Source organism: Rhinolophus sinicus, linkage group LG12, assembly GCF_036562045.2.
Source record: "Rhinolophus sinicus isolate RSC01 linkage group LG12, ASM3656204v1, whole genome shotgun sequence".
Taxonomy (NCBI): Eukaryota; Metazoa; Chordata; class Mammalia; order Chiroptera; family Rhinolophidae; genus Rhinolophus; species Rhinolophus sinicus.
The window spans coordinates 9,933,212-9,946,537 of record NC_133761.1 but is presented as its reverse complement, the minus strand read 5'-3'; the positions used below and the strand labels follow the sequence as shown (position 1 = coordinate 9,946,537).

The 13,326-nt window shown below is 40.3% G+C and overlaps 1 long non-coding RNA gene across 2 annotated transcripts in view; it reads right to left on the bottom strand.

The window, feature by feature from the left end:
* Window positions 1–12,544: 12,544 nt before the first annotated feature.
* The window catches only part of LOC141567877 (uncharacterized), a 29,351-nt gene continuing 28,569 nt past the window's right edge, over window positions 12,545–13,326 (bottom strand). For both annotated transcript variants that reach the window (XR_012490819.1, XR_012490818.1), the window contains one exon: window positions 12,545–13,316. This is a non-coding gene — a long non-coding RNA (uncharacterized LOC141567877). The remainder of the gene's footprint in view (window positions 13,317–13,326) is intronic.

Sequence of the window (13,326 nt, the reverse complement as noted above, 5' to 3'; positions counted from 1 at the left end):
CAAAGTTCTATCGTCTAATGTCTATGTGGTTTACCAGTCGTCCGGGCAGGAAAGGATGATGATGGACTAGTGTGGTGATAACGGTGAGAGAGAGACCATTCGTGAGTCTAAGCCTTGTTACAAACTTTTTAACGGGGAGAGGGATACGATTATCCTCCATGTTATATAAATAGGAAACAAGTCAGAAGAACAAATTGCGTTGTCTAAACTCACAGAACTAGTAGCCCTAGATCTAGTTCTCAAATTCAGAGTATTCTATTTATTTTAATTATTAAGAAAAATTCAGATATATACATTTATACAAAGGACTTTTACTCAGCAATAAAGGGGGGAAAATGACTGATCATGCGATGATGTAGGTCAATGTCACAGACTTTACATTGAGTAAAAGAAGCCAGTCACAAAGAGTACATATTATGTGAAGTTTTACAACAGGCAGAAAAAATCTATGGGGTATGGTGACAGAAGTAAGAAAAGTGTATCTCTTTATGAATGCAGGGGTTAACTGGAAAGGGCCATGAAAGAACTATTGGAAGCAATGGAAATATCGTATACCTTGATCTGTATATGGATGACATGGGAATATGTATTTGCCAAAACTCATTGAACTGAATTCTTAGGGGAACAAAGTTCAACATACATAAGTGATTTCCCAAACATATACGGTCAAAATATGACAGTGCTGGTATAAGCATCCAAGTTTTCTGAAGTCAGGTCACATACATACTCTTGCCTTAGAGTCATAGAGCTTGGGCTTGAAGCGACTCAAGAATCCCAGCTTCCGACCCCCTTGTCAAATGTCATGACATACTGTTAACCAGACTAACCATCTACTGTTTGAAGATGTAACTCATAAAGCCTAGAACTCAAATATATGTCCCACATGCCCAATGTGAACGTCCTTCTAGAACAAGAGAACCTCTGCTGAGACTATTGGAGAATTTTTCATGCCAGCAGATTTCTTGGTCCTGAACCGTGTGAGAACATGGTTCTTCTAAGAAAAGCTCTCAAGATCCAGAATGAGACAAAGAACCAAGACAGCTTAAAATAAGTTCTGTACAAGGATTGGTTTAGCTTATCAGAATTTAGAGCCACTCTAGTGACACCTCTGACAATGGTGTCCGTATGATTGATGCAGCTGAGCAGATAATGGGACGCGATACCCTTACAGGAATGGCATTTTGGCAAAACACAGTATCTTCTGACTAACAGTTCATTTTTTATAAGATTCTATTCTTGGACCGCATACTCATACAATCTCATTAGTCGGCCATTAATCATTTCTAAGTCTATCTATATTTGTGATTTTCAAGACCTGGATTTGCATGCATGAAAACAATATGTCGCATGTCCTGGTAACGCTGGCCTCATAAAATGAGTTTGGAAGTGTTTCCTTCTCTTCAATTTTTTGAAAGGGTTTGAGAAGGATTGGTATTAATTCTTCTCTCCAAGCTTTGGTAGAATTCACCCGTGAAGCCATCTGGTCCTGGACTTTCCTTTATTGGGAGGTTTTTAATTACCGATTCAATCTCTTGACTCCTTATTGGTCTTTTCAGAATTTCTATTTCCTCATGATTTAGTCTTGGCAGGCTGTATATTTCTAGGAATTTACCTGTTTCTTCTAGGTCATCCACCTGGATCCCACTAAGGAATTTGGTCCGTGGATAGTGTCAAGTATTTGTTTCTATGAGGTGATGTGGTCTGGAAATCTCCTAGTCTGCCCTCTTGCTGATGTCACCAGAGTTAGTTTCTTCTGTGGGCTGTGAGGGAAGAACTTGTACCATTCCATCTTTCCTTGGCTTGTAGGTGACCATCTTCCCCAGATGTTTCCTTGCATTGTCTTCTCCCTGTGAACATTTTTCTCCTTTTTATAAGGATAACAGTGATAGGGATTAGGTCCCACCTTAATGACCTCATTTTCAGCCGATTACCTCTGTAAAGACCCTATCTCCAAATAAAGTCACATTCTTAGGTAGTGGGGGTTAGGACTCCGACATATCAGTTTTGGGGGAACGTAATTCTACCCATAATATATTCTGACCATTTAGTATGAAAAGCAGGTATATTTATCTCACATTGTTAGTTAACGTTGAATACCAGTCAATGTGTGTAAAAGCACTTAGGACGCTGAATATTTGTGTATAAAAGTAAGGCAGTAAAATTAATGAGAGATAACGACATAGAATTAATAAAACCTCTCTCTTTACTGAGAACAGTCATGTGCCTGGCACACTTCTAAATGTGTTAACTCATTAGTCTTTAAAATCTCTTGTGGAGGTGGGGGAATGAAGAGTATCACCCTCATTTAAAGACGAGGAAACAAGTACAGCAAGTTGGAGCAGCTGGTTAAGAACACAATGGTCTGAGCGCTTGTGAGCCACTCCATCGGAGGTCAGAGCCGACAGGCTTACTCTCACCGTCCCAGTACACTTCTTAGCGATAGAATCAACTGTAAATTTCCAGAATAAAGATTATTATAAAGATAAAAATAAATATGAAGGAATAAAAATAGAAATAATTTCTATAGACAAGGTAAATGGAAAAATAGTTGAATATGTGGACATATGGGAGATGCATAATATCATATACTACAGTATCATTATGTAGCACCGTATGTAGAGAAGTAGGTTAAAATAGATGAGTAGGGGAAACTATTAACTTTGATTTTTCTTGTAGTGGAATTCCAAACAAAGCAGTGAAGTAGTGATAAAGAGCAAGGTCTTCCTTCCTGAGTTCAAATTCTGACTACACTGTTTGCTAACTTTATGACTTGCTCTGTTACTGTCTGTGCCTCAGTTTCCTCATTTTAAAGAACCGGTAAAGTGAAAGTGTTACTTTTGAATGTTAGCAGGAATCAGACGTACTAATATTGATAAAATACAAAAAAAAAAAAAAGAAAAAAGAAAAAGAAAGAAAAGAAACCGCTTGGCGTAAAGTAAGCTATCGACTCAAGGAAGGTAATTCCAGAGCAGAACTAAGAATCTGAAGTTCAGAGAAACCCTCCGCGACCCCTAAGATCCACCCCATAAATTGATCAAAGGATAACTGAAGGACAGTTAATACCGTAGGCTAGTAGCAGTACTTTCAACCCACAGATAAGTTTGGACCTTTCTAAAGAGAAGGGAAACTACAATTATTTTAGACCTACTATGTGCCCGGCTTTTATCTAATATATACATATGCCTATGAGATCTCATCCATCAGTAGTTCAGAGGACATACACTCTTATTATAATAAACCATTTTTTAGGGATGATTAAACTGAGACATGTCCAGGGTTATACAGTCTTGACTCAGGTCTATTTTCCCCCAGGCCTATGTTATTTTCCACTAAACTAAGTAACCGGAAATATAAGCCACATACCCCTTTTCTTGTATCTCTTCTTCTTTGAATCCCTAATAGTGGATACTCTTACCCCAAGTACTTGAATTGATCCTATACCTTTCCAAGAGATTAAATGATAAGTTAGTGATTTGAAAGGAATAATTTCTTCCTCCAAAGTGATGGCATCTTATAATTTCTCCGACAGATTTTTTTCCCCCTCTCCTAATGAACAATCTATGGAAATTACCCAGAGAAGCCTGTAACTGCAGGTTTCTGATTAATCTTTCTTTGGATACCCCTGTATGGTGACAGAATGGTCAGTGGGGACAGTTTTGCAATTGATGTTTCCAACCATGATAGGAACACAGAACTGAAGAGAGGATCAAAAGGCATTTAATGCAGTAGAGACATCTGTCTGTTTTTGCAGCAGAATCAGCATGATACCGTGGTCTGACTATTACTGTCATCTCAGAACTCATTAGAACTCCTGAGGCTTCCTCTGAGCGCAGGCGCAGGGAAGAGTCCCTGGTCGAGGGAAGGGAGAGTTCAGCCTCACAGTGTAATTTCAGAGACTCAAGTGTGTGTGTGCCCTCACCTACTGCATCGACTCCAAGGCGCAGAATGGCCAGAGAGAAGCCGAGGAGTTGAAGCACCTTGGGCTGAGTCAGGGCAACCAGAGGTAAACGTGCCAGACTGATGGCCCCAAGGGGCCATTCTGTGAGTACCACCTACGCCCATGAATGAACCAAGGGGATCCCGAACATATTAGTACCTAAAGGAGGAAGTGGCCTCCCAGATGTCTGGGAAAATGCCAGGTGACACTGAGCCTTCGTCCCAACTTGGTCACTGCGAAATCCTGGGCAAGGACCATCTCCTCTCTGCTGGAGCTTCTGGGCCTCGTTTTGCAAAGCATAGGCCTTGCGGATGGGGTAGGCTCCCAGGCTCTGGTCATCTCTGATACCTCTGCCTGCTGCAGCTTGGCAAACAGAGCTTCCAGGATCCAGATGGGCTTTTGGTTTGGCTCTTCATAGCTGTATTTACTCAAAAGCAAGGAATCATTCTTTTTTTAGGGTCTTTCAACATTGAAGTCCAGTTCCCTATATGTGGATACGTCCTAGCATTTATTTGAATGGAAAAAAAGAAAAGTACTTTATATCAAAAATTCTAAGTTCAAAGCCCAGATGTAAGCACTCTGACCACATTCCTCAATCTTTCGCAGACTCAGTTTACTCATCTGTAAAAGGGAATGGTGAGATCTGCCGGCCTATGAAATAGTGGGGAAAGGGAAGGTCATTAATATTGTCTTCCGACCGGCACACTACTGCGTGCCAGGGGGTCACACACATCATCTCGCTTGGTTCTCACAGAAGCCCATTGAAATAAGCATCGCCTCTCCCAGTTTCTAGGAGCAAGGTGTTGACACACGGTGAGCACGGCGATAGAATTCCCAGCCACCAATGGTGGCAGTTCCAATATTCAGTATCTTCTCATTGTAACCATCTTCATCAGGCATGCTCCGAAGAGTGAAATGAGCCAATAGGGTGGCAGCCCTTTGTACCTCATGAAAGTGCTTCTGATGGCTGTGTAGGGAGTACAGGAGCATGGCGTCGGGGGTCAGGTTGGCGTGGGTGCCTCTGCCATTTATTAATACAAACGCCAACCTGTGACAAGGAGTTCAATTCACAGTAACCTCAGGAGTGTGTGTGTGTGTGTGTGTGTGTGTGTGTGTGTGTCTAAATTGGAGACATGAATACTATTTACCTCATGGTTTTATTTAAAGGATTATGATAGGAGGGGTTTTCATTCTCTTGGCCTCTTTACATCCTTATAGGGAGAGTTTTGCTAAACTTTTGCTCCTGGCTTCATCTGACCCTTCACTTTTTCAGTCTTAATGAGGGGTGACTTCAACATGACAGGCCCTGCAATTTCTGCTTCATTAGCCTCACAATGAACCCACGCGTGGCCCTGTGGGCAGGACCTGGTGTGTATCCAGTCAGCCCTTTCACTGCCTCCCCTGGGGCAAAACTGCTGGTCTTGAAACACCTTCCAATCAGAACTCTCTTCTTTCACCGGGGAGCGAATCCTCCAATCTCTATCAGAAACATTTAACAGCAGGTGAGCACCCTTTCAATCTAAAGAGCATTTCCACAGGACCTTAGCAAATGCTGTACGTTGTGTTCCCTTGTTGCGATATGCACAATGTATCTTTTAGGAATGTAAATTTCAGTGTCTTAGAATATGTGACTCAGGACCAGTCTTCTTAGTTGCCAATTGCCAAATAAGAAATCAAATCCAGTGTATGACTAAGTGAAAGAAGCCCATGCATCCTGTATGATTGCAACAACGTGACATTCTGGAAAAGGCAAGACGATGCTGGCAGTAAAGAATCGGTGATTGTCAGGGATTGGGGAGGGGGAGGGATGAATAGCAGGAACACGGGGGATTTGGGGACACGGACACTATCTCCTATGATACTACAATGATGGTGTATGTCATCCCACATTTGTCCACACCCATGGAATATTCAACACCAAGAGTGAAGCCTCCTCATGGAAACTGGAGACTTTGGGTGACTGTGATGTGTCCACGTGGGTTCGTCAGTCTCTGGTGGGGGCTGTTGATAATGGGGGAGGCTCTGCCTGTGTGTGTGTGGAGGGATCAGGAAGTGGATGGGAACTCTCTGTACGTTTTGCTCATTGTTTCTGTGAACCTGAAACTGGTCTAAAAAAATAAAATCTATTAAAAACAAAAACAAATCCAGACATAGGTAGGTAGAGACTTTATCTGAAAGGATTATCACAAGAAGGGGAAAGGAACTATTGTAATAGTGAGAACGAGCTGGCTGACTGTAGGCAAATAAGCATCTGGTCTTGTCACAAGTAAACATGGAGGTATTCGTGATTCTTAGCTAACTCATGTGGGGAAGGGTCCTTCCTTGCAATAAGTTGTTTTCCAGAACACAAGGGATGGGGGTGGGTGGTGGATTTCTTTATTTTCTTTCTTTCTTTCTTTCTTTCTTTCTTTCTTTCTTTCTTTCTTTCTTTCTTTCTTTCTTATTAGTTTCAGGTGACCATATATATATATATATATATATATATATATATATATATATATATATATATATATATATATATATATATATATATATATATGTCAGGCATCTACAGGAGTTGGATTTCTTAATCTTTGCTCTTTTCCAGAAGCACGATGCTCAGGTAAAATTAGAATTGACGCAATCTAGTTTCCCGTGAGAAGGACCAATTTTCACAAATGGAGGTTCCAGTGTCCCTGGCCCATAAAATGGGAGAATTTTCCAAGGGTCTTCAGTAATGGACCCCTGCTGCGTTTCACACTATGGGCTCTACGGCTCAGTTTCATCATCGATAACTTCAGCTAATACTATACACTCTGCCTGTTAAATTGTGAGGATTAAACGAGGCGATGCTAAGTCACAAGTGGTGAGTGTCTTCAACGTGTTATTTCTCCTTTCCTCATTACTTCTACCTACAGAGCAATGTTCCAGTATGATCCAAAGCTGCCACCAGGCAATGACCTAAAAGTAAACTGATGGCTTCCCTCCGGGGCGAAGATCGTCCCTGTTTGCAGTGGCAGCATGTTTTGTTTATGATGCAATTTTTATGGGCTGGAACTTTTGTGCTTGAGGGTCTCTGGATGCGTCACTTCCCTCCTGGGTTAATTTCCATGAGACAAAAAGAAGAGGAAAGGAGAGGTAGCAGGGAGGGAAAGGGAAAAAGTAAGGACTCAGGATGTCATATCCGCCTGTCAACTAGGTGGAGAAGCATCTCTCAGAGGAAGAGTGCTAATAAGCTACAAAGCACTGACGAAACGATCTTAGAGAGCATGCAGATCCCAGCAAGCCTGAGGCTGACAAGTGGAAGAGCCAGTGAAGACGGTTTCTTTTAACTGCTACGAGCACAGAGGAAAAGTGCAGCTAGTTTGGGTTTGGGTACAGCTGTTTTATTTTGGAAAACAAAAGTCTTAGCCCAAGTGAGATGGTTTCAGGAACTCAGTAAGGACTGCTGCTCGAACTTATCCTGAAGTTACACCAGGAAAACAAAACAAAACAACTGAACTAAAGTTCTAGAGAGAAGCCAACCCCGGGAGGAGTGCCGTCTGTCAGTCATTCTTACTAGAGTAAGACCTAATTTATTCAAGTTGTTTTCCCTTAATACCTAAGATTTAGTTAAAATCAACCATTCTTGGGTAGAGTTGCTCAAAGAAACCTCAACATGTCACGGTAACCAATAGTTTCCATATCAGTCTTCTTACATCCAGGAGCCAAACAAGCTAGTTTGAGCTGTCTCTGCATTTTTATTCATGGAAATTTGAACAGAAAGTGACCATACATCCCAGTTTGCCTCAGGCAGCCTCATCCATGCTTTTTCTAGTGCCCTGTCTGCTTTAGCTTTTGTCCCGTTGTTTTCCTTTTGTGAGATGAAGTATTATTAATTTGCACTTGAGGTAACCGAGGATGAGTTTGGTAGTCATCCACTTTGTTCTTCCAGCCTCTGTGGTGGTCTGTCTCATCTGAGAGTGTGTGGAATGCAATGCAAGGAACGGAGCTCTCACTCTCTCTCGCTGACTTTCTCCAGATCCCTCATTATCAATGTCTTCCTTTCCAAGCACAATCAGGGTACTTGCTGGCAAAATAAATTGCACTTGGACTGCAGTGGCCAGGGGGAGCAAATTGCTTCTGGCTCCCCCTGGTGGAAGGAGGAATATTCAGCGATATTGCCCAGCTAGTCACCCACTGTCCCAGCCAGCTTGTGCCAGATCCTATGTCAATACCCGTGAGTTTGCAAAAGCTCATCTAAAGGGTCAGTGGGAAACATAGGAAATTATAGGTTAGATGCACTTAGAATGGTGTTTGAAAAGGGGGCTGAGGAGATGGAGAGCAGCCTAAATATCTTGCTACGGTGATTTTGCCATTTGTTGTAAGAGCTAAATTTACAATTTATTAATTTTGTTGTTTATTAACATAACATTTTTCAATAAAATATTTCGATAGCAATTAGGTTTTTTTAAGTATGTTACTGAAAAATTAAGGATGATGATAAACATCTTTGATGACAACCATGTGACATACGACATGTTGGTTGACAATTTACTTTCCATCAGAGGGGCGGTAGTGATATCACAGATGGTTTGAAAAGCAGGATATTCAGATATGCTGAAGAAATGTTAGCATCTACTTAAAAAGACAAGTTATTTTAAGAAGTCTCTATTTAAATAAGGTGTATATGTGTGTGTATATATATATATATACACACACACACACATCATTATAAAAAGCATGACTTTTCATTTAGATCAAGCGGTTCTGTTTTCTGTATTAATTTCTCTTGGTTTCAATTCCACATTTTCTTATGTACTTATCAAAACTGAAATAATAACTATATGAGTGTTGGTTTCATGAATGTAAAAACTTAGTAAATTAGAAAGTGATACCCGCTTTGTGCTAGTGTCATGAAAACCTTCCAATAAAAAATCAGTTAAAATAATTCCGATAATTATTTATTGTATCCAATTCATGGAATCAAAGTAAAGTGTTTAGAAGTGCATTCTTCCAAAAGTGAGATATTTTACATTATTGTGAATGCTATTGCAAATTCAGTAAAAGAGTTCAACATTAAAGATAAGATTACTTGGTAGTAATGTGACTACAAATTTTGGTGCTACATAACCTTATGTATTGAAACTATACCTACTTGACTAAGAGACCTATGAAGAATTATTATTAATTTTGTGTGTCTAAGAAGAGTATTATGGTTATATTATTTTTAAAAGCAAACTTTGCCTTTTAAAATGCACACTGAACTATTTATGAGTGAAATGTTTTGATGTCTGAGATTTTCTTCCAATAAACCAACGTTAGAGCAAGGGAGCATACACAGGTACAAATAATACAAGAGTGCCTGTGAATTGATGGTGGTTGTCGGTGAGTGATGGGTACATGGGAGCTTACTGAGCGATTTCCTATATTTCTTGGAATGTTTGAAATTGTCCATAGTAAAGAGGAGGGACAGAAAAGGAAAGAGACAGAAACAGAGAGACAGAGAGGAAGAGAATAACTGAACAGTTCCAAAAGTTTGGTTATTAAGCAGCTGATGAATTCAAATCCTCAGCATCACAGTATGGAATAAGATTTTAGACATATTGGCTTCTTTGAAAAAAAAAAAGTAGGAACCACCATACATATCAAGTATCCTGCAACAGTAACTCTTTTTGTAAACAAGTCTTCTCAATGTGGTTGCATTTTACTCAGCATCAGATGGAATCTTCAATAGGCAACGTCAGTGTCTGGAGCGCTTTGCAAACTGTGTTTAGGAGAACCTGAAGGTTAAAGGTCTTGTATCGTCACCTTCATTTATCTGGTGATCGTCATTCTTATCATTGAGGATGCTTGCTTGTAGTCCTTTGAGCACCTCTGGCTCCCTTATGGGCTCCCTCTGGCAGGCTTAAGAGTGTGAGTGATGCAGGAAATGTTTGCTCAGCTGTGGTAGTACCTCCGCAAATATCCCCAGAATCCTTTCCGTTGAGTTGTTTTAGTTTCACCTGCTCCCATGGTGATTGCACTTCACACAGTTTGTGCCAGAAAACATGATTCACGCTGTTATGATTATTTTTGTTATTAAAGAAGTAATCTTCTGTAGCAAATAGATCCTTTCATTCAATTCATTGTTTTAGTGGCCCTCTGAAAAGTATTATTTTTATTTCACTTCTATGACACAGAACCAAAAAATAAATAAATAAAATACCGTTAGCGGAGACATTCAGAAACGTCTGTATCTTCACACGGTGCATACATAACCGGCCGCCACGGAATCATTTATTGGAATTTTCTACCAGTATTTGCTGAAAAACAAAGGCATTTTAGCCTATCATCATCTGGTTTTTCCATCTATGTAACTTTTTTTTACTGTGACAAAGAAAAAAATGTTTCATCAGTGGTATGAAACTTCTGTCTTACTAAGAAATTTCAAAAAATATTGCGAAATACCACAAAGTGTAGGTAGTAAAATCCAAGAGAGCATTGAATCCAATAGTAAATGATTTAAAAGTCACCGCTAAGTTATAGAATGTTGTTTTCATGTTGTGGATACTGAAATTAAGTTGTCTTGTTAATAGTAATGACTTCCTGTAATCCTTGCTCAAGGCACAAATATACCAGGAGGACAGATTTCAACATTAATGACAGTGGATACAATTTCACGTATCAGTCTTCCTGATAATGTAGGACTTTTTCACTGACTTCTTGTCATGTGTGATGGTATCACTATTGTTTTATATACCTCATAACATAGCTGAGGAAGCCCTTCTGCCCTTCCAAGTTCTTTTATTTGCCTGTTCTTTGCATCATGAGTATAATCTTGAACTACCCTTTCCCTGCAGGAATATTTGAAAGATATTTATTAATTCACTTCAGGTATTACTAGAAAGTACAAGGTGTGACAATTAAATTCTCGAACTTGTTGCACCGATGTGGCTAACCTTTTTTGATATCAGAGGGATGATTCATGATGAATTTGTACCAACTGGACACACAGTTAAACAGGTTTACTATTTGGAAGTTGAAAAGGCTGCATGAAAAAGTTAGATGACCTGAACTTTTTGCCAACAATTCATGGCTCTTGCATCACGACAATGTACCAGCTTACACGGCATCATCTGCGAGGGAGTTTTTAGCCAGTAAACAAATACTGTATTGGGACACCCTCCCTACTCACCTGGTCTGGCCCCCAGTGACTTCTTTCTTTACCCAAAGATGAAGGAAATATTGAAAGGAAGACATTTTAATGACATTCAGGACATCAAGGGTAATAGGACTACAGCTCTGAATGGCCATTCCATTCCAGGAAGAGTTCCAGAATTGCTTTGAAGGGTGGACTAGGCTCTGGCGTCGGCGCATAGCTTCCCAAGGGGAGTACTTCGAAGGTGACCATAGTGATATTCAGCAATGAGATATGCAGCACTTTTTCTAAGATGCATTCGCGAACTTAATTTTCTGACCTTATATGTTCTCTAACTCAGTGTACCCAGGCATGCGTGAATTATACAGTGTTACAAGATGCTAAGAGTGACTGACTAAGTAAGGATGCCTGTGGAACCCTCTTCAGATAATGAATTTCCCCTCTCCCCCTTGGGGTATCTTCTCTCTTTTCTATCATAAATGATTGTCTCCCTGATGAACTGAGAGCATCAGTGCCTCTGTGTAATTAAATAGAAATAAAACTAACTTTGTTTCTTTTTTTCTTTTGACAGCAATAACTAGAAATAGAATTTCTAAAAGTTTCTTTTCAACACCAAGGGATCATTTGTCACTGTTCACTTTGGAGATCGTTGATTTAGATCAGGGCTTGGTAAATTTCCATTGTAGCATGAAGGCAGCCAGAGGAGATATGTAAATGGATGAGCATGTCTGTGTTCCAATGAAAATTTACAAGAACAGGTGCAGGCCAGATTTGTTCCATGGGCCATAGTCAGTCAAACTTTGATATAGGTGATTAATTATGGAGCCCAATGTGTTTTGAAGGTGAGATCTGAAGAGCCCTGACTTATAGGAAGGGCTTGCAAAAACATGAAATGTCTAAGAGTTGAATGAGTGAGAGTTTGAGAGACCATAGGTGTTAGAACTTGAAGTAAATATCTACAATGCCATTGCTAAGACTCTACTGTTAGCAAATTATGGATAATAACAAGGGCATGAGTCAGGCTATGATGAGGGTGGCTGAAGTGCAGTGAAAGTAAGATTTGTTGAAGTTGGGAACGTCTGGGAATAGATGGCCTAATATTTAGAAAGTTGCTGAAGGGATGTCTAAAGTTCCAGGGAGATTATCTCATGTATCCCTCTTGAGTTAACAGATATTTTAAAATTTAAATATTATAGGATTTGTGCTCTTTGGAAAGTTGAGGAGATAACTGGATCATTTAATAGATACCCTCCAGGCAAATAAACTCCCAGGGGCTGACCATTCTTCCTTCCTAGGTCTTGGGAAAATAATGGTAAACTTTATTTTGTTTGTGAAATCTTCCTTTTAAGAACTGTGTGGCCTAACCTTGGGTATTTTATAATATAGAGGAGCAAACAAGCAATGTGCAGACAAACTGTGTATTAGTCAGTTTGGACTCCGTAACAAAATGCTATAGACCGTGTGGCTTAAACAACAGACATTTATTTCTCACAGTTCTGGGGGCTGGAAGTCCAAGATCAAGGTGCCAGCAGCTTCCGTTCCTGGTGACCCTTCTTCCTGGCTTGCAGATGGCTGCCTTCTTGCTCTTCTTATAAGGATACTAATTGCATCATAATATTCCCACCCTTATGGCCTTCTCTAAAGCGGGTTACCTCCCCAATGCCCCACATCCAATTACCAGCACATTATGGGGGTAGAGCTTCAACCAAAAATTGGGGGGGACACAACTTTCAGTCCATAAAAAACTGTTTGGTCCAAAAAAAATACACAGAGGTTATGAAATGGTACTATGATAGAGTCAGGGAAGAGAGAGTATTTCCCTTTGGGTGGTCTGGGAAGACCTTTCTGAGATGGTGACATTTCATCCAATATTCAAAAATTGAGAAGGAACCACACATTGCTTGGGAAGAACATTCTAGGCAGAAAGAACAGCAAGAACAGTGGCCCTGTAGCAAGAAAGAGGCTGTCACATTCCAGAATCTATCAGAAGACTGCTGAGGTTGCAGTACAGGGAGCAAGAGGGGAAGTGGCACTAGGAAAGGCTGGTCCCCTCTGACCTATGCAAGGACACCTTGTTACACAGGATTATTAGATTTCAAGGGAAGCCATGGTATGCGCTTCTGAGTTAGAAAACCTTTGTTTAACCCCCTGCCATACAGATTCTGAACTGCAAACTCTTGAGCGAGCCCAAAGGCTTCTCTGAATTCCAGTTTTCTTGCCTGGAAATGACCACGACATCTTCATTATCAGACAGGGTGGTTGTGAGCAACACATGAGATCCTATAGGTAA